Source organism: Suncus etruscus, chromosome 16, assembly GCF_024139225.1.
Source record: "Suncus etruscus isolate mSunEtr1 chromosome 16, mSunEtr1.pri.cur, whole genome shotgun sequence".
Classification (NCBI taxonomy): Eukaryota; Metazoa; Chordata; class Mammalia; order Eulipotyphla; family Soricidae; genus Suncus; species Suncus etruscus.
This window is the reverse complement of record NC_064863.1, coordinates 76,858,550-76,880,756: the sequence shown is the minus strand read 5'-3', so window position 1 is coordinate 76,880,756 and position 22,207 is coordinate 76,858,550. Positions and strand designations below refer to the sequence as shown.

The following is a 22,207-nucleotide window of genomic DNA, read 5'->3' as shown; positions in this document are numbered from 1 at the left end:
CAGAAAGATTGAAATGTTAGCTGCACCTCCCTGGCACTGGACTATTTCAGAGAGGGGCCTGTGTGTCTGTCCCAAGGTGAGGTCAAACAAAAGAACAGGAACATTTATAGTTCATGTTGCCAGTGAACAGCCAACTCCAATTTCTTGACTTTAAAGGGGGCCCTGTCTGAGAAAGGAAATGACAGAGGACCTCCGGGATTATTGTGAGCAGATGCTGTGTTTGCAGAGTTTAATCAAAAGGATATTTTATCTCCTAGCCTGCAAGTCATCTTCTCACTAGGAGCACTTTAGCAGCTTATGTGAAAAGAGGAGGCGTCTTAATTCCTATTGCAGAAAGTGCCATAGCTACCTCCAGCAGTGATTTTATCATATAACCATGACTTTTATGTATTTAAATATTATATTGAATATAGTTTGTTGAGCTCAAATCTAATTATGATTAGGCATAGCACTAAGCGTACGTGATTTTTTCTAGAAGTTACTTTACAAAATACATATAATATTACATTCCTCATTTGATAGATGAGAACAAGACATAAAGAGATTGGGTCAGTTGCCTAAGGCCTTCCAATTTGAATTCAAGTCTGTGTAATGCAGTAGCTCTTTCCAATGCCATTTGCATAGAAAAAAATTAATAGGTGCAATAAATTAAGAGGTAGCAAAATTTATATCTGATATTATTCAGAGGTGGCATTAATTGCAGTTGTGTTAGGTACTTCAATCAATAGATTTTAACAATGTACCTCCTGGGGCCGGGAAGGTGGCACTAGAGGTAAGGTGTCTGCCTTGCGAGCGCTAACCAAGGAAGGACCACGGTTTGATCCCCCGGTGTCCCATATGGTCCCCCTCCCAAGCCAGGGGCCATTTCTGAGCTCATAGCCAGGAGTAACCCCTGAGCATCAAATGGGTGTGGCCCAAAACAACAACAACAACAAAAAGAATTGTTTGGGAGTGGGTGTGTGAAAAGAGGTAGAAAGGTGTAGCAGGTCAGCCCCTGAAGAGGTTGACTGATGGAGGGATGGAGAATGAGGCCCTTTTCTTCCAGCTCGGAGCACGCGTCTGCCACCCTGTCTAGCCCACGGTTCTGAGGTGAAACGGCGGGTAAACAGCTCGCAGACAATCAGGCTCGTGGAAATATTTGCTTTATTCGGATGGACAAAACTGAAGTCCAAAGACTCAGATTCAGTTCCAGCCAGCCAAAAGCTCCTCGCCTTCCACAGACCCTTGCTCTTATACTCCAGAGTCAGGTCCCACCCAATGGTGGGATCAGATACCAACCAATGGTGGAAGCAGAATCAGGTCCTACCCTAGGGTGGGGGCAGAATGCCAGGTCACACCCTAAGGTAGGGCACAGATTAGGGTGAGCAACATAGTAATCCCCCAAAATATTTACATACACAACAGAAAGGGAGAGGGGGAGAGATAGTTGTTTTTTAAAAATATTCAAGGCATAATTGGGATAAGAGCTCAGGTGAAAACAAGGGCACAGAGATTGTATAGCTTGTCATTTTTACCCCCAAATGCACCAATAATATAATATGGCATCATTACTTTTATACTTAAGCACACAAAAATAGGGAAATTTTATGTATGGAAACAAGTTCTTATCTAATAGGAATAAGAATCCATAAACTTTATAATACAGGGGCACCTTTGACCCTGAACATTTGTCAAAGAGATTTGACTTAGGCCTCATATGATCAGACATTGACCATCCAACCCCAAACCCAGGATCCCAACCTTAGTATTGACACAGTTCCCTAGAGCAGCACCAAGAATCAAACTTGCCCTGTGGGAGTCGCTAATACCACTCCAGCAGATACCAGCTACCACTCCAGCTAATACCACTTGCACCAGAGTAGGTTCATACAACACCATGACAATGAGGAAGCAGCAACAACTCGATCTAAGTACAGGTTGCCCCACTTCATCACCTAATGGTGAGATGAAATTAGAACACACTCCATCCTAGAATTTGTGCAAAAACCAAGATCATTAATTATAGAAGACTGACTACAAAAATTACCACTGAGCAGAACTCTTCCTGGGGCAATAAAGTCTATCCTAGACTTCATCCTAGGATCTGTGCAAAAACCAAAATCTCCAATTAGAAAGGACTGACTTTGACAACTATGACTGAACAGAATATTTCCTTGCACCATAAAGAAATACTTTGGGGGGCTGGAGCTGTGGCGCAAACTGTAGGGCATTTACTTTGCATGTGCTAACCTAGGAAAGATCCTGGTTCAATCCCCCACATCCCATTTGGTCTCCCAAGCCAGGAGTGACTTCTGAGCTCATAGCCAGGAGTAACTCCTCAATGTCATCGGGTTTGACCCAAAAATCAAACAAACAAATAAATACTTTGGGTTTGACAGTGAATATGTTCAAGCATGTAGTTGGTCTCCTGACAGTATGCTTCAAAGGTGGAGACACCCTGTATCTCTTAGGGCAAGAGAATTTCTTTCTAATTTCCCCAATACTTGTACCTATGCAGAACAAAATCTTACCACAGCAGCCCCAATTCTTTTTTTCCCCTTCTTTTCAATATATATTTATAGCTTCTAGCAGGGGCTCCCACCCATTTTCTTTTTTTTTTTTTTTTAACAGACCCATAGAACCTGAATCATCTTGTTCTGCCTAATATTTCTTTTTTTTTTTGGTTTTTGGTTTTTGGGCCACACCCGTTTGACACTCAGGGGTTACTCCTGGCTATGTGCTCAGAAATCGCCCCTGGCTTGGGGGGACCATATGGGACGCCGGGGGATCGAACCGCGGTCCTTCCTTGGCTAGCGCTTGCAAGGCAGACACCTTATCTCCAGCGCCACCTACCCGCCCCCCTGCCTAATATTTCTATGGCTTCCTACAAATTGTGGGGGGGGAAAGTGGATGGTTCCAGGAGAAAAGTGGTTTCATGAGCATTGAGAGGAAATATATAAGATCAGACCTAAGTCCCCAACCCAAAGTCAATGACAATATAATCAAGAGACCCAAACTACAACAAGATTTGTACAAAGGGACCTGTTACACTAGCAGTCCAGGGGGCTAAGGGTGGAGATATGAGATGCATGCTGGGAACAGTGGCAGAGGAAGGTCAACACTGGTCATGGTAATTGCCCTAATTCACTGTCACTATGTACCTTAAATATAACTGTGAGAGACTTAACAAATATGCAAGGCAACACCAGACAATACTCAGGGGCTATTCCCAGATTAATACTGAGATCATGAACCCAGAACTCCTATACTCATAATTTTCACTCTTGCCTGTAGATCTCTTTATTCAGACTCCCCTCTAAAACATGATTTCTTGCTATTGTGAGTAAAGGCTTCAGTAACACAAAGAGGCAGAAATTATAACTAAACATAAAAATCTGTTTCATACAGATAGAAACTATTATAAAGTGGACCATATTAAAGTAACTGTAGATTTTGATTAAACTGAAGATAATCTTTTAGAAATTCCAGAAGAAAAAATGCATTAAAATATTTTGATTTTGTCCAGAGAGCTCACCAGACTAGAGTATATAATTTTAATGCAGGAGACCTGGTGTCAGTTCCTGACTTTACATAATAACCCAAGTTCTTCCAGGAGCAACCCTAACCACTAAGGCAAAAGTAGCCACTGAGCACTACCAGATATGACCCCCAAATCAAAATAAATAAAATAATAACATATCCTGTTTCTCCCTGAAGATCACTGCAGCTTAACTTCTTTTACTTAAACTATGCTCTATAAATTCAGTCTTCCAATCTTTATTTTCCTGATGTCCTCAGAGAGTTCTTGTATGTCCCAGTTTCTCAGTTGTCACATGATGCTGCGCATTTAGTCATCTCCTGTTGTGACTCCTCTGGGAGTATCTGCTTCCTGGGAAACAGCCTGAGGTCAGTCCTGCTCTATGTCCCATGCCTGAGCCACCTCTAAGCACAAATCTGCCCTCTTGTGGAGTTCCACTGAGTGGGCTCTATGTCACCACATCTGGGTCTATTGCTCTCACTGCTCTCATGCACCAGCACCACAGCAAGGGAAAATGTCCTGACACTGCTGTCAAACCACAGTGGCCACCCCTGGGCTATTAAACTGTGCTCTCTGACAGGACCTCAAAGAAGACAGGTAACTTGTTTGCCATGGCATCATTCACATTCCAAAAAAATGCTAAACTTTTCATTTCTACCAGTCTTGTGGTAAAAAAAAAAAAAACTGTAATGCTTAGGTCCTGGTGTTTTCAAGAGCCTCAATTAAATGGCTTGTTGCATTTAAAGCCAGAGACACTGCTTTCCAATATGCACGGAGATCTGGAAAAGTCCAAGAGAAACAAACTGTTCCACCATTCCTATGGTCATAATAATGAGTTGATCTGTCTGCCTGGTTTCCATTAGAATGAGCTCCCCCACTCCAAAAAAAAAAGTCTTGGACTCATAATAGAAAATCTATCCCACTCATTCCTCAGACACATCCACAAAACAAGGTTCAAACAGAATCCATAGAGAAAACATCAGAATTCAATGGCAAGTAGCAATAACTTCCCCGCCCCCTTTATTTCTAGATTTTGCTGTTGCCACTAAAAATATCCAATTTATCACAAATTATCTGTTCCTGGCTCACAGAATTTCCTTTACAGAATTTTACACTCTATGCCTTACACTTTTTGGTTTTCTAATCCAAGTCTCTATTATGTGTATTTTAATGGAAGAGTTTAGTCCATTGACATCTAAGGAGATTATTGACAGAGAGGGCTATTGTGCAGTTGTATTGTGTAGGGTGGTTGCTGTTACAATCGGGGGGTTGGATTGTGTAATTCATCTCTGAGTAGATTGTTTAGAATCGGTTGTGTTTGAGCAAATAATGCAAGCTCTTTTTTTTTTAATCCCCCCCCCCCCAAGTTCTTTTTCAGCTGAGGATGTTTTTAGTCCTCCCTCCCATATGAATGAGAGTTTTGCTGGCTATTGGACTCTAGGTTGGAAGTTTCTTTTATTCAGTTGTTTGAATATGTCATTCATTCCTCTGTCTTCTTGTTTGAATTGTTTCAAATGGGAGATCTGGTTTGATTCTTATGTTCTTTCCTTTGTACGTAAGGGTTTTTCTCCCTTATTGCTTTAAGAAGTTCATCTTTCTCTTTGTTTTTTGTTTGCTTGTTTGTTTGTTTTTTGCCATTTGGATTACTGTATGTCTTGGTGTTGGCTTATTAAGGTCTATTTTATTAGGGACTCTTTTCACCACCTGGTTTTGCACCAAAGCCTCTTTCCAGAGGGTGAGAAAGTTTTCTTCTACTATTTCCCTAACCACTTGTTCTTCCCATTTCCCTATTTCCTCTCCTTCTGGTATTCCTACAATCCATAGATTATTTCTTTTGTCTTTGTTCATTAAATACCTAAATTTTTCTTCCAATGCTTTACCTATTGGCTTCTTTGTCATTTTTGGTTTGTAGTTGTTCTTCAAATTCTTCTATGTGATTCTCCAATTGTGTATTTCTGCTACTATGGCTTGCTAAGTCATTTTTTATTTCCTTTAATTCCATTTGTATGGATTCTCTCATATTCTATAAAAGTTCTTCTTTGAGTTGGCTGATTTTTTCGTCTATGGATTTCTTGAACTCGCTGGCTAGTGATTTTTTGATTTCTTTTGCCATGGCTTGCAATGCTGCTTTTAGGTCTTCATCTATTGAGCACATGCATTTTGGTGGACATGGAAACTTGCTAGGATTTCTCTCCATATCCCCAGTTGTTAGTGTCTTCCTTAGTTTACCCATATTTCTTTGCATTTGGTGGTTTGGTTTGGAGTGACTGAGCTCCACTGGTCCAGTCAGCCTGGGTCAACCACCCCTCCCCCTTGACCTGGCTGATGGCATGGTTCAGCTCCCATCCACAGTGACTGAGCTCCACAGGTCGGCCTGGGTTAACTGCCCCTCCCTCTCTACCTGGTAGAAGCATGGTTCAGCCCCCAGCCACAGTGACTGAGCTCCACAGGTCATAATATCTTAGTACAAAACCCATAGTAACCCCAGAGCATGAACAGGTGTGGCCAAAAACTAACTAAATAAATATTTTATAAAGTGGGTATGAGAGGAGTTGGCCATAAAGTAAATCAAATCTCAGCAGGTAAGCTAGAAGAGGCAGTACCAACACGATTCCTCTGTTTTACTCCATGGATATGCATTTCTCCTAGTGAATGAGCCCATACACAATACATTAAAAAAAAAGACACCACCACACTGTAAATGTCACATTTAGGAAACAACAAAAAATCTCACCACACTTAGTGAATTATGATGGTAGTTCTTAAGACCCAAGTAGTACCAGTTACTTATGTATAGTCTCTGTAATAAGGATTTTAGAAAGGACATGTTGGAAGATGATCAAAGAACTCAAAGAAACCATAAAACAGATAGCCAACAAGAAGCAAAAAATATCAGATTAGAAATGATAAAACTTCAACAGAAATGATAGAATTGAAAAACTTGGTAGGCAAAAGGAAAAACTCACTGAAGGCCTTACTAACAGATAAATAGCTATTAAGAACAGAATCTGTGAGCAGGAAGATGTGCTGTATAATACTTCTATACAAAAGAAGGTGTTGAAAATATCCTTAAAATAAGCTAACAGAAGATGGGGGAAATCCTTAAAATTAGAGAACAGATGTCAATAGAACACCATGATAAATTCAACAGAATCAACATAAGAAACTTTGGGGTCACAGAGACCCAGTAAGAAAACCCCTATGGATTATTGAGGAAAAGGTCATGCAAAGAAGTGAAGTCAGACTTTTAACACCATGCATAAAGGTCAGGTGAAACGGGATTCAAGATCTTGATATCAAACCTGAAATCATAAAGTACACAAAAAATGTAGGCAGAACACTCCATGACATTGAAGCTAAAGGCATCTTTAAAGAGAGAATAATACTGTCCAAGAAAATAGAAACAAAGAACAACTTAACTACGTTAAGTGGATAAATTTCTACACCTCAAAGGAAACAGTGACTGGGTTGCAAAAAGACTACCCACTTGACAGGAGAAATTAATGACCCAAAACCCATCATATAAGGGATCAATATCTAAGATATGCAAGGCAACTGTTTGAAATTAGCAAGAAAAATTATCTATCTCCATCCAAAAATTGGGGAGGGGGAAATGAACAGACATTTCCTCAAAGAAGAAATACAGGTAGGCAAAAGGTTCATGTAAAAATGCTTCATATCACTGACCAGCAGGGAGATGTAAATCAAAACAGCAATGAGCTATCATTCCACACCATTTCTTACACTCACATCACAAAGAACAAGAACCAATCAATGCAGGAAGAAAGGGACTTTCATTCACTGCTGGTAAGAATGTAATTTGGGGCCTGGAGAGATAGCACAGCAGCCAATCCAGGACCAAAGGTGGTTGGTTCGAATCCCGGTGTCCCATATGGTCCCCCGTGCCTGCCAGGAGCTATTTCTGAGCAGACAGCCAGGAGTAACCCCTGAGCATCGCCGGGTGTGGCCAAAAAAAATGAAAAAATAAAAATAAATAAAAAAAAAGAATGTAAATTGATCCAGCCTTTCTGGAAAACAATATGGATATTCTTTGAAAAACTAGATATTGAGCTTTCATATGATTCAGCAATGCCACTCATAGGAATATGCCTAGGAACTCAAAAGTACAATGAAGAAAACCCTCTGCATTCCAATGTTCATCACAGCATTTTTTACAATAGTCAGGACCTGGAAAAATCCAAGTGCTTGAGAAAAGATGAGTGGTTAAAGAAACTGGTACATCTACACAATGTAATACTATGCAGCTGTTAGAGAAAATGAAGTTATGAAATTTGCTTATACAAGGATGGATATGGTGATTACTATGCTAAGTGAAATTGGTTAGAGGGATAGGGATAGACATAGAATAATCTCACTCACTTGTGGAGAAATAAAAGATAATATACCAATATTACCCAGAGACAATAGAGATGAGGGCCAGGAGGACCACTCCATAGTAGGAAGCTTGCCACAAATAGTGGAGCACTGCAGTTAAGATGGAGAAAGTTTTGCTATGACAATGGAACTAATAATTCTAAAAACTTGGTACTGAAAGGGAATAAAGTGATATGCATGGTACCCTTCATTAGCAATAGCGCAAAACATACTGTCTAAAAGAAAAAAAGAGATAAATAAAATGTCTGCCATAGAGGCTAGTAGGAGAGGAGGGTGGGATAAAAACTGGGAAAATGAGCACTGGTGAAGGGTGTTGCGCATTCTATGACAAACTCAATCATAACCAATTTTATAATCACAGTGCTTAAGTAAAGGAATAAAAAAGTTTAAAAAAGAATAATGACACGAAGTCTTAGGAAAGAAGAGGCCATTAGAGGACATTATAAAACAGTGGATGTTGGAATGAGGTAAATATATTTTTCCTATGAGGTAGGTAGGAATCAATATTAATTTGGAAAGGACCATAGATTATTTGAGATGTGTATATTGAGATGTGCCTCTCACTCCCTCCAAAAAATGTTCATTCAACTTTCTCTCACTAGTTCCTGTACATTTGGTACATTGAAATAAGTATTCAATAGTTAGTGGAGATATTATAATGCAAGAGATTATCTGAACTGAATACAACAGCTGGAGTTCTTACAAAAGGAGAGGACATCCAAAACTTCAGAGAAGACACTGTGAAGTTAAGCAGTGAAATCTGTAAAACTGATTATACCAGAGAAAGCCAAAGACTTCTGGAAACCATTAGAAGCTAGGGCAGTGCAAAAAAATGAGTCTTCCTTCAACCCATCTTAAGCAGCACATGTTATAGGACTTTGTTATGACAGACTCAAAAATAAAAATATAACTCTAACAACTATTAGTTGTAATATGACATACAGTTGTATATGATATAGTTGAATATATGATTAAAATCATTTTAACATGGGCTGGAGAGATAGCATGGAGGTAAGGCATTTGCCTTTCATGCAAGAGGTCATCGGTTCGAATCCCAGCGTCCCATATGGTCCCCCCGTGCCTGCCAGGAGCAATTTCTGAGCATGGAGCCAGGAGTAACCCCTGAGCACTGCCGGGTGTGACCCAAAAACCACAAAAAAAAATCATTTTAACATAATCAGGCCCCTATTTCTTTAATGCCAGATCTTGCCATACTTTCTGCATTTTCTATCAAGCTACCTCCTTCTTTTTTTATTCAATTAAATAACCATCATTTTCAAAGTTATTGATGGTTGAATTTTAGGTATATAATATTTCAGCACCAATTCTACCACAGGTGTCAACTATCACCAGTGCTCTCATAATCTACTCTCCCCCCACATCCCAACCAATCCCCCCCAATTCCTGCCTGTCACCTTGGCAGGCACATTAAGTTTGGTGGTTTCAAATAGGTTAGATCTCATGTTTTCAGTGTTTGAGTCTTTGGATGTGTAGCTAAACTACACTCCCACATCCTCAATATAACCAAAATTAAGAAAAATTAAAAAAAGAAAGTTTACCATTTGGCCCAGCAAAACTACTTTTGGGTATCTATCCCCAGGACTTCAAAACATTCATTCAAAAGGACATATACACTTGTTAATCATTGTTACAACAGTATAATAATGAATATGTTGAATATGTTCAATGACAAATTAATGGATAATATAGATGTGGTATATGTACACAATGAAATACTCTGCATCTGGGAGGAATGATAGAATCATGCCATTTGCTGTGCCCTGATTGGAATTGGAAGAAATCAGGTTGAGTGAAATAAAACAGAAGAAAAAAAATGACCACTTATCTGTGGTATATAAAATAATTATATTAAGAAATGTAATGTAGGGGCCGGGAAGGTGGCGCTAGAGGTAAGGTGTCTACCTTGCAAGCGCTACTTAGGACGGACCGCGGTTCGATCCCCCGGCATCCCATATGGTCCCCCCAAGCCAGGGGTGATTTCTGAGCGCATAGCCAGGAGTAACCCCTGAGCGTCAAACGTATGTGGCCTAAAACAAAACAAAAAAACAACAACAAAAAAAAAAAAACTTTAAAGAAATGTAATGTAGTAAAGGGGATATGCTGACAGCACATTTGATCCTAGAGCCCAGGGAAGACAGAAGAAAAGAAATCAGAGCAGTAAAAAAGAACATAAAAATAGAACAAAAAAAAAAAAAAAACATAAAAAAGAACATAAAAAATTGAAATAATGGGGGCCCGGAGAGATAGCACAGCGGCGTTTGCCTTGCAAGCAGCCGATCCAGGACCAAAGGTGGTTGGTTCGAATCCCAGTGTCCTATATGGTCCCCCGTGCCTGCTATTTCTGAGCAAACAGCCAGGAGTAACACCTGAGCACCACCGGGTGTGGCCCAAAAACCAAAAAAAAAAAAAAAAATTGAAATAATGGGAAACAGGGGACTGGGCTTTGCTTATATTGAGATGTGGAGAGTGGAATAGCTACCATTGTCATGATAGTTGTTAATGTAGGTATTTCTCTAGCTTTACATTTTGTGGTAAGTTTCATATCGTGTGCTTTCTAGCCCTCATCTCTATTGTCTCTGGGTATTATTATTATTATTATTATCAGTGTCCTTTTTTTTGTTTGTTTTTGGGCCATACCCGGCTTGGCTCAGGGGTTACTCCTGGCTAACTGCTCAGATATAGCTCCTGGCAGGCACAGGGGACCATATGGGACACCGGGATTCAAACCAACCACCTTAGGTCTTGATTCGGCTGCTTGCAAGGCAAACGTCCCTGTGCTATCTCTCCGGCCCCATCATAGTGTCTTTTATTTCTCTTAAATCCCAAACATGAGTGAGACTATTCTGTCTATCTCTCTCCCTCTGACTTATTTCATTCAGCACAATGGTTTCCATGTCCATCCAGGTATAGGAAAATTTTATGACTTCATTTTTGCTGACAGCCACATACCATGTTTCCTCCAAAATAAAACAATCTTTGAAAATAAGACCTACTTACAGGTTTCCTTCTGGGTATCCCCCCCAAAACTAAGGCCCCCAGGCTCTGTCTCAGAATAAAAATTAATTTTAAAGATGGTGAGTAAATTCTTAATACTGTAGGATTCCCAGTTTGTCTGGTTTATACTGACAACTACCGTACGACCATACTGTAATAAATTTCCTTTATTTTCATTTAACCATAAACGTATACTGTATACTTCTCATGGAAAAATAAGACATCTCCTGAAAATAATATATAATAATATACATATATGTATGTTACCCTTCCCCTCAACTTTCTGGGTATCTCACTTGGAGAGAGAAACCTTCCCATAGCTGGGAGGGGTCTGGTTGACAATTTATTGGGTTGCCTCAGGGTTAAGAGGAGATTCAGAGAGAGATTCAGTGAGAGAGGCTGAGCAAGGGAGAGAGAGAGAGAGATTCAGCAAGAGAAGCCTCAGGAGGAGAATGGAGGATGGAGAGAGGCGAGACAGGATAGATGCAGGGCAGCTGAAGGAGACTGCTTAAGGTTAGCTGAGAAACCTTGTAAGATATGCACATGGCGAGTAGGGCCTTATAATAAAGCTTTATGTCTCCTGACTTCTACTGACTGTCTGTGGATCATTTCCTCGCTGTTACCCTGAACCCTCAGACTCACCATACCAAAGAAGCTACAGACGCCTGGCCTGGCCAAGAAAGACCTCACCATCTATCCACCAACAACAAGGACTTTATTAATTTAATTTATACAACAACTACCACTTGAACATTGAGTTGAGCCCTGGACCCAAGAAGACCACAGAGATGATGGCGAGGTTCCTGTTCTTGTGTCAATTTTGGCTCTTTTCAGCTGAGTGAGACTGGACAGCCTTTTCTAAACATTGTGGAGGCCCTTGATGGCAGCAGAGCTGGCAGTTTTGAAAGGGGGATTGCTGAAAGCTTGGAGCAGCTCCCCAGAGGCCCAGGCACTGGACTTTTCTTCTATGAAAAGTGATTTTTCCAAGGACTTCTGCCTCCAAATTTGCAGAGACCTCTAGAAGCCATGGATCGGAAAAAAGACCAGAAAGAAAAGGCTTTATTGATAGTGGACTAACATCTGGATGATGACCTTCAGCTCCCAACAGGATTCTGGCCTTGGAACTAATAGACTTCCAGGTTAATACCACAGTGCTTTGAACTCCCAGATGTGCAGCCGCTGCAGCAAAGAGCTAGGCTTCCAAACACCATGCTCCAATACCAGCTGCTCAAAGGGGAGGAGAGGTGGCAACAGTGGCTGTGGAGACTGACCATATTCTCAGTGAGATGCACCGGAAAGCTCCCTCCCTTCAGACAAGCAAGTGGGGTGTGCTGCAGCTCTGGCCTGCAGAACTGAGGGTTCTGAAAAGCCAACTCTAGCAGGCAAGTGGAGCGGTGCACGCGGCTCCTGCTCGACCATCTACTGGCCCGGGATTCTGAGGAGGTAAAGCGGCCTGGGGAGAAGTCCATACCTTATCCATGTCTGGACAATTTGTTGATGGTTGATGGTGATGGGGTAGAAGAAGAGAATAGGAGAGAAAACAGGCCAATAAAGCCCAACAGAAGCTGATTTTTGAAACCTCCTGCATCTTAAATTTGTTCAGATGTATCTCTTGATCCTCGTCATTGTCTTGCTGGTTTAAATGTGTTTATAGTTTTCCATAATAAATATTTCCAATTGCGTAATGTTTTACTGTGTATCTTAATGTAGTAGCCTGTTTTCAAACTGTATTTTCTATATAAATGTTCTTGTAATTTTGTTTAGGAAAGTTTAATGAAAGGAACTAAGGGCATTCCAGTATAAAAGTGCTTGGTTCAATAGCATTAAGAATTTTAAACTACAGGTATATTTTGCAGACAAGTTCTGTTTATGGAAAAGGCTGATATGTTAATTTCACACTTTCAATTTTGTTGCTATGGGAATATTAGGTTTCCTGCCTTTGGCCAAAGGTGGATATGAGGAAAACAAAAGCTAACCTTTCTTTTGTTTTCTAATCAAGGAAGGGGAAATGTTACCCTGCCCCCCAACTTCCTGGGTATCTCAACTGGAGAGGGAAACCCTCCCATAGCTGGGAGGGCTCTGGTTGGTAATTTAAGGGGTTGCCTCAGGGGTAAGAGGAGATTTAGAAAGAGAGAGATTTAGCAAGAGAGGCTGAGCCAGAAAGAGATTCAGCAAGAGAAGCCTCAGGAGGAGGATGGAGAGAGGAGAGACTGGATAGATATAGGGCAACTGAAATAGGCTGCTTAAAAGGTTAGCTGAGAAGCCATGTAAGATATGCACATGGCGGGTAGGACCTTATAATAAAGTTTTATGTCTCCTGACTTCTGCTGACTGTCTGTGGATCATTTCCTCGCCATTATCCTTAACTCTCAGACCTACCAAAGAAGCTGCAGGCACCTGGCCTAGCCGAGAAAGGCCTCATCATCTATCCACCATCATCTACCACCATCAAGGACTCTTATTAATTTAATTAATATTTTATATATAGCACAGGTTTTTTTTAGCCACTCATATGTACTTGAGCATCTGGGTTATTATAAGCTTATGTACTGTGTTTTTTGTTGCTAGGGTATATTCCTAGGAGTGGGATTGCTGAATTAGTGATATGGAGAGTATTTTCATGTAACTTTTGACCATCGGTATTTCTTCTTTGAGAAAGTGTCTGTTGATTTTTTCTCCCCATTTTTTGATGGCATTAGATATTTTTTCTTGTTCAGATCTTTCAGTACCCTCTATATCTTAGATATTAGCTTCTTATAGGATGGGTATTGATTGGGTGAATAGTTTATCCCATTCTCTGGGTAGCCTTTCTGTCCTAGTCACTATTTCCTTTGAGGTGCAGAAGCTTCTAAGTTTTAATGTAGTCCCATTTGTTTATCTCTTCTTCCACTTATTTGGACAGTGATGTTTTCTCATTGAAGATGCCTTTAATCTCAATGCCCTGGAGTGGTTTACCTACGTGTTCTTCTATATACCTTATGGTTATGAGTCTGATATCAAGGTCTGTAATCTATTTGATTTGACCTTTGTGCAAGTGTTAGATGAAGATCCCTGTTTGCTTTTTTACATGGGGCTAATCAGTTGTCCCAACACACTTGTTAAAGAGACTTTCCTTGCTCCATTTTGTGTTTCTTGCCCCTTTATCAAAGATTAATTGATTTTATTTATGGGGAACATTCTCTGAATATGCTAACATATTCCATTGATCTGAGGGTCTGTCTTTATTTAGATGGGAATTTGAGTTTGCTTTTTTGCAAGTGGCTGACCAGTTATTTCAACACCCAACACCACTTGTTGAAAAGGCATTTCTTGCTCCATTTTGCATTTATTGGCTCTTTATCAAAGATTGATTGTATGTCTGAGAAACATTCTCTGAATACTCAAGTCTATTCCACTGATCTGAGGATCTGTCTTTATTTCAATACCATGCTTTTTTTTTTTTAATGACTATTGCTTTATAATACAATTTAAAGTTGGGAAAAGTGATTTCTCCTAATTCTTTTTCCTAAGTATTGCTTTAGTTATTCATGAGTGTTTATTGTTTCAAATGAATTTCAGAAGTGTTTGATCCATTTCTTTGAAGAATGTCATGGGTATCCTTATAGGAATTGCATTAAATCTGTACAATGCTTTGGAGAGTATAATCATTTTAATTATCTTCCCAATCCATGAGCAGGGTGTGTGTATCCATTTTCTTGTGTCCTCTTTTATTTCTTGAATCATTGTTTTGTAGGGGTTTTTTTGTATAGGTCCTTTACCTCTTTAGTTAAGTTGATTCCAAAGTATTTAAGTTTCTGTGGAACTATTGTAAATGGGATTTTTTAAATGTCAATTTATTTATCATTATTTGTGTATAAAAAGTCTATTGATTTTTGCATGTTAATTTTGTAGCCTGCCACATATTAATTTTGTAGCTTGCTATATGAATCTATTGTTTCTAGAAGCTTTTTGGTAGAATCTTTAGGGTTTTATAAGTATAGTATCATGTCATCTGCAAACATTTAGAGCTTGACTTCTTTCTTTCTCATCTGGATGCTGTTGATATCTTTTTCTTGCCTAATTGCTGTGGCAAGAACTTTTCTTTCTTTTTTTTTTTTCTTTTTTTTTTTTTTTATACTTTTTCTTTTTTTTTTTAACACCACCCATCACCAGTGCAACATTCCCATCACCAATGTCCCAAGTCTCCCTCCTCCCCACCCGACCCCCGCCTGTACTCTAAACAGGTTCTCAATTTCCCTCATACATTCTCATTATTAGGACAGTTCAAAATGTAGTTATTTATCCAACTAAACTCATCACTCTTTGTGATGAGCTTCCTGAGGTGAGCTGGAACTTCCAGCTCTTTTCTCTTTTGTGTCTGAAAGTTATTATTGCAAGAATGTCTTTTATTTTTCTTAAAACCCATAAATGTGTGAGACCATTCTGCGTTTTTCTCTCTCTCTCTGACTTATTTCACTCAGCATAATAGATTCCGTGTACATCCATGTATAGGAAAATTTCATGACTTCATCTCTCCTGACAGCTGCATAATATTCCATTGTGTATATGTACCACAGTTTCTTTAGCCATTCGTCTGTTGAAGGGCATCTTGGTTGTTTCCAGAGTCTTGCTATGGTAAATAGTGCTGCAATGAATATAGGTGTAAGGAAGGGGTTTTTGTATTGTATTTTTGTGTTCCTAGGGTATATTCCTAGGAGTGGTATAGCTGGATCGTATGGGAGCTCGATTTCTAGTTTTTGGAGGAATCTCCATATCGCTTTCCATAAAGGTTGAACTAGACGGCATTCCCACCAGCAGTGGATAAGAGTTCCTTTCTCCCCACATCCCCGCCAACACTGTTTATTCTCATTCTTTGTGATGTGTGCCATTCTCTGTGGTGTGAGGTGGTATCTCATCGTTGTTTTGATTTGCATCTCCCTGATGATTAGTGATGTGGAGCACTTTTTCATGTGTCTTTTGGCCATCTGTATTTCTTCTTTGTCAAAGTGTCTGTTCATTTCTTCTCCCCATTTTTTTGATGGGATTAGATGTTTTTTTCTTGTAAAGTTCTGTCAGTGCCTTGTATATTTTGGAGATTAGCCCCTTATCTGATGGGTATTGGGTGAATAGTTTCTCCCACTCAGTGGGTGGCTCTTGTATCTTGGGCACTATTTTCTTTGAGGTGCAGAAGCTTCTCAGCTTAATATATTCCCATCTGTTAATTTCTGCTTTCACTTGCTTGGAGAGTGCAGTTTCTTCCTTGAAGATGCCTTTAGCCTCAATGTCCTGGAGTGTTTTACCTACGTATTGTTCTATATATCTTATGGTTTTGGGGCTGATATCGAGGTCTTTAATCCATTTGGATTTTACCTTCGTACATGATGTTAGCTGGGGGTCTAAGTTCAATTTTTTGCAAGTGGCTACCCAGTTTTGCCAACACCACTTGTTGAAGAGGCTGTTCTTTGTTCTTGTCTTGCTGTGGCAAGAACTTTCAGGACTATGTTGAGTAAGAGTGGTGATAGAGGGTAGCCTTGTCTTGTACCAGATTTTAGAGGAAAGGCTTTTATTCTATCTCCTTAGAGTGTAATATTAGCCATGGACTTATTGTAAATGGTCTTGACCTTATTATAAAAAGTTTCTTCCATTCCCATCTAGTTGAGAGTTCTTATCATGAATAGGTGTTGGATTTATCAAATTCTTTCTCTGCATTTATTGAATTAACAATATGATTTTTATTTTCTTATTTTGTTGATATGGTATATTATGTTAATTGATTTGTGCATATTAAATCATTCTTGCATTTCTGAAATGAAACCTACTTTGTCATGGTATATGACCTTCTTGATGAGGGAGGTGTTGAATCCTATTTGCTACCATTTTGTTGAGGATCTTTGCATCTGTGTTCCATCAGGGATCTAGGTCTGTAGTTTTCATTTATTCATTTTTTTTAAACATCTCTGTCTGCTTTTGGTATCAGTATGATGTTAGCTTCATAAAACTATTTGGGAGTGTTCCTATTTTTTAAATTCCCTGAAGAATTTGTAAAGATTGGTAGTAGGTCCTCTTGAAAAAACTTGAAAGAATTCATTAATGAATCCATCTGGGTCTGGGCTTTTGTTTTGGGGAAGACCTTTTTATCACCATTATAATTTTCTCAATAGTGACATCAGATCTGTTTAGATATGCTAGGTCATTCTGGTTCAACTGTGGAAGATTTTAAGAATCCAAGAATTAATCATTTCTTTCAGGTTCTCTTATTTTGTGGCATACAGTTTCTCAGAGTATCTGATTATCCTTTGAATCTCTGTAGTTTCTGTAATGATCTCCCCCTTTTCATATATAATTTAATTAAGTTTCTCTTTCTTCGTGACTTTTCCTATCTTGTTTATTTTTTCAAAGAACAAACTTTTGTTTTCATTGATCTTTCAAACTGTTTTTGGATTTCCATTTCATTAATTTCTGGTCTAAGCTTTGTAATTTCCTTTTTTATGTCTATTTTGGCTCATTTTGTTGATCACTTTCTAATTTTATAAGCTGTGTCATTAAATTATTTATGTAGGCTCCTTCTTCATGGTGTTTATTTGCAAAGCTATAAATTTTTCTCTTAATACCGCTTTTGCTGTGTCCCACAAATTCTGAATATTTGTGTCTTTATTTACAGTTGTTTTCAGAAATATTTTTATTTTTCTTTGATTTTATCTCTGAAATCTGTTCAGCAGTGAGCTGTTTAATTTCTAGTTGTTAACGTTTTTCTCTTTGTCCCTTTGTAGTTCACTTCTAATTTCAGTGCCTTGTGATCTGAGCAGGTAGTCTGTACAATTTCTATCCTATTGATTTTATGAAGGTATGTTTTATGAGTCAACATGTGGTCTATTCTGGAGAATGACCCAAGTGCATTGGAGAAGAACATGTATCCAGTTTCCTGGATACACTATTAATGTGTTGTTATTTGATGTCTTCGTTCAGATTCTTCAACAATTGTTTTAAATGTAATGCTGGTCCCTCATTTGGTGCTTATATATGTTTAGGAGTGAGATTTCTTCCTGTTGTACATATTCCTTGATTATTATGAAATGTCTATTTTGTCCGTTAGAATTTTTTTAAGTCTAAAGTTGGTCATCTGCTATTAATATGGCCACTCCAGATTTTTAAGGGAGTTGTTTGCTTGGATATTTGTCCTCCAACCTTTGATTTTGAGTATGTTTTTGTTCCAACAATTCAGATGTGCTTCTTGTAGGGAACAGAATGTTGGGTTCACATTTTTGATCCATTTTACTACTTTTCTTCTCTTAACTGGCACATTTAGTCCATTGACATTGAGAGAGATAATTGTCATGGGATTTAGTGCCATCTTGTGTAGGAGTCTTTCTGGTGTCTCTTGGTCTGTCTTTTTTAAGTAGACTTTGTCTTTTAAGGCTGGTTTTGAGTCTGTAAAGTTTCTGAGCTGTTGTTTATCCATGAAGTTATGTATACTTCCTTCTAATCTGAACACGAGTCTGGCTGGGAGAAGTATTCTAGATAAAGCATTCATTTCATTGAGTTTTGAGTTTTGTCACTATATCCCACCACTGCCTTCAGGCCTTGCGGGTTTCCTGTGACAGGTCTGCTGTAAATCTTAAGGATGCTCCTTTGAATATAAGTTCCCTGTTGATCTTGCTGCTTTCAGTATTCTATCCCTATCTGTGGTTTTCATCATTGTAACCAGGACATATCTTGGGGTGCTTTTCTTCAGCACCTCTCACTAACAAGGGCAAGCCACATAGAAAAATGATGTAGGAGATATATTCAATATTATAGGAGATATAGTCTTCTACAGGCAAGAGAAACACAAAAATTGATAGTAATCAGAATAAGATAGTATTGAAATACAGGAAATGAAGAATAATTTTAAATATAGGTAATTAGGAAATATCAAGAAAATCAGAGAATGATAATGATAATAAGGCCATCATTGCTCAAAATGATTATTAAAAGAATAAATAGTAAAGGAGGGGGAAGGGGTAAAGCAAATATAAGAAACTTTGTGCCAGACCCCTGCTGTGCGAATTTCAACGAGGCTGCTATCCACCGATGATAGCTTACCCACTGAGCTATCCACCATTGATAGCTCATCACTGAGCAATGACTGCTCATCCACCAATGATGGTATCAACCCTGCCTAAAAGAACTTGTGGAAAACATGTCAAGGGAGGTTAACTGACCCAGCCCAAAAAGGATGGAGTCAGAGGAACCTGGCCATTCTGCTCCATAGCTGTGCAAATCTCCTAGTCAATAAATTCCAGCATAGCATGTATAAAACAACACACTACACGTGTAACAACGGAGAAACAACACAGACCTCCTCCATGTATAGAGAATGAAGATGGCAGCTCTGATTATTCAAAATGTGCTGACCACTGACTTAGCCTCACAGATAAGGAGTTTAGAAAAGAAATATAGAGGATCCACATAGACCTCAAAGAAAGCATGGAACAAACTGAATGAAACACAAATAAGATCAAGAGGATATAAAAATAGAAATGAGAAAACTCCAAACTAAAATAACTGGATTGAAAAACTTAGTAGGTGAAGTGATAATCTCATTGAAAAGCCTCTCCTACAGAGTAACAGCAGCTGAGGACCAAATAAGTGAGCTGGAAGATGAGGTGCATAACAACTCCATACAACAGAGGAGATTGGAAAAAAGTCTTAAATGATCAGACATTGGGGAAAAAAATCCTCAAATAATGTAAACAGATGAATATAGGCTTTGATAAACATTACAGAAACAACATAAGAGTCATTGGAGTCCCAGACACCCCTGGAAAAAAATTCTCAGGAAGAATCAATAGCCAAGTACATGCAACCAAATCCTGCATGGCTGAAGAATACCAGTTAAAAGAGATCTGAAGAAAAGCACCCCAAGATATATCCTGGTTACAATGATGATTACCACAGATAGGGATAGAATGCTGAAAGCAGCAAAATCAAAAGGGAACTCACATTTCTGCTTCTGGAAGATCATGGAGTCCCTGAGTATGTGTGGAGCTTATTGAGTGACTACAGAAGATTGACCACAGGTTTCATCAAAGTCTCAAAGGAAATTGTAGCAGTCAAATAGTTTTTAAATAGTACAGCTTTATATTGAGCCTCTATAAAGTGCTGTACTGACTGGGTGAATGCATATGCAATAATGAAAAAGCTCTTAAACTGTTGAAGTTCTCCTTCACACTTAAACATTAAATACTCTTTTAAAATCTGATCTAAACAGCTCCATCTGTTAGGTAGGCTTTGTTGTGGGTGTATTGTCATGAGCTTTTTGCATTGTAGGCTATTTTAGAAATAACAGAAACAATGAGAGTTGAACATCAGCCAATGAACACTTCCAACATACTTAAAAGCCATTGTGTAAGTGGTCTCAGGAGCATTGAGTAGAAAGAAAAAAAACCCTGCTTTAAGAAATAAGAAAGAACACAAAAATGGAGACACATACCCTGCTCATGGGTTGGGAGGATTAACATAATTAAAATGACAATAGTCTGGGGCTGGAAAGATAGCACAATGATAGGGCATTTGCCTTGCACACAGCCAATCCAGGATGGATGGTGGTTTGAATTCCAGCATCCCTTATGGTCCCCCACACCTGCCAGGAGCGACTCTGGGTCCAGAGCCAGGAGTAACCCCTGATTGCTGCCAGGTGTGACCCAAAAAACAAACAAATAAAAAAGGCAATATTCCCTAAAGCAGTGGTCCTTAAACTATGGCCCGTGGGCCACATATTGTATTTGTATCTGTTTTGTTTCTTCATTGCAAAATAAGATATATGCAGTGTGCATAAGAATTCGTTCATAAGTTTTGTTTTTACTAGAGTCAGATCCACCAATGGTCTGAGGGATTGTGAACTGGCCCTCTGTTTAAAAAGTTTGAGGACCCCTGCCCTAAAGCATTATAAGAATTTGATGTGATCCCTCTAAGGATACCCATGACATTCTTCAAAGAAGTGAATTAAACAATACTGAAATTCATTTGGAACAATAAACACCCACGAATAGTTAGAGAAACCCTTGATAAAAAGAATATGAGAAGCATCACTTTCCCTAACTTTAAATTGTATTACAAAGCTATAGTCATTAAAACAGCATGGTATTGGACTAAAGACAGACCCTCAGATCAGTGGAATAGATTTGAGTATTCAGAGAATGTTCCCCAGACATACAATCAATTAACCTTTGATAAAGAGGTAATAAATGCAAAATGGAGCAAGGAAAGGAATGCCTTTTCAACAAGTGGTGTTGGGATAACTGGTCAGCCATTTGCAAAAAAAGAAAACTCAGATCCCCATCTAACACCATGCACAAAGGTCAAATGCAAATGAATTAAGGACCTGGATATCAGACCTGAAACCATAAGGTATATAGAACAACATCTAGGTAAAACACTTCAAGACATTGAGACTAAAGGCATCTGTAAGGAAAAATTAGCTCTCTCCAAACAAGTGGAAGAAGAGATAAACACATGGAACTATATATATATATATATATATATATATATATATATATATATATATATATATATATTTGGGGGCCACACCCGGCGGTGCTCAGGGGTTACTCCTGGCTGTCTGCTCAGAAATAGCTCCTGGCAGGCACGGGGGACCATATGGGACACCGGGATTCGAACCAACCACCTTTGATCCTGGATCGGCTGCTTGCAAGGCAAACGCCGCTGTGCTATCTCTCCGGGCCCACATGGAACTATATTAAGGTGAGAAGCTCTGTGCCTCAAAAGAAATAGTGCCTAGGATACAAAAGCCACCCACTGAATGGGAGAAACTATTCACCCAATACCCATAAGACAAGAGACTAATATCAAATATATACTACGTACTGACAGAACTTAACAAGAAAAAAAAACTAACCCCATCAAAAATTGGGGAGAAGAAATGAACAAACAATTTCTCAAAAAGGAAATAAAAATGGCCAAAAGGCACATAAAATGCTCCACATCACTAATTATCAGGGAGATGTAAATCTAAACAACAACAATGAGGTACCATCTCATGCCACAGAGACTGGCACACATCACAAAGAACAATATCAATAGTGCTGGCGGGGATGTGGGGAGAAAAAAACTCTCATTCACTGCTGGTGGGAATACTGCCTCATCCACCCTTTATGGAAAACAATATGGATATTCTTCAAAAACTGGAAATTGAGCTCCCATATGATACATCTATACCACTCCTAGGGATATGCTTTAAGAACACAAAAACGCATAGCACAGCAGTAAGGCGTTTGCCTTTTATGCAGCCAACACAGGACA

The 22,207-nt window shown here is 39.0% G+C and overlaps 1 pseudogene; it reads right to left on the bottom strand.

Moving 5' to 3' along the window:
• The window catches only part of LOC126032215 (centrosomal protein of 70 kDa-like), a 48,914-nt pseudogene extending 36,518 nt beyond the window's left edge, over positions 1–12,396 (bottom strand).
• Positions 12,397–22,207: the final 9,811 nt, after the last annotated feature.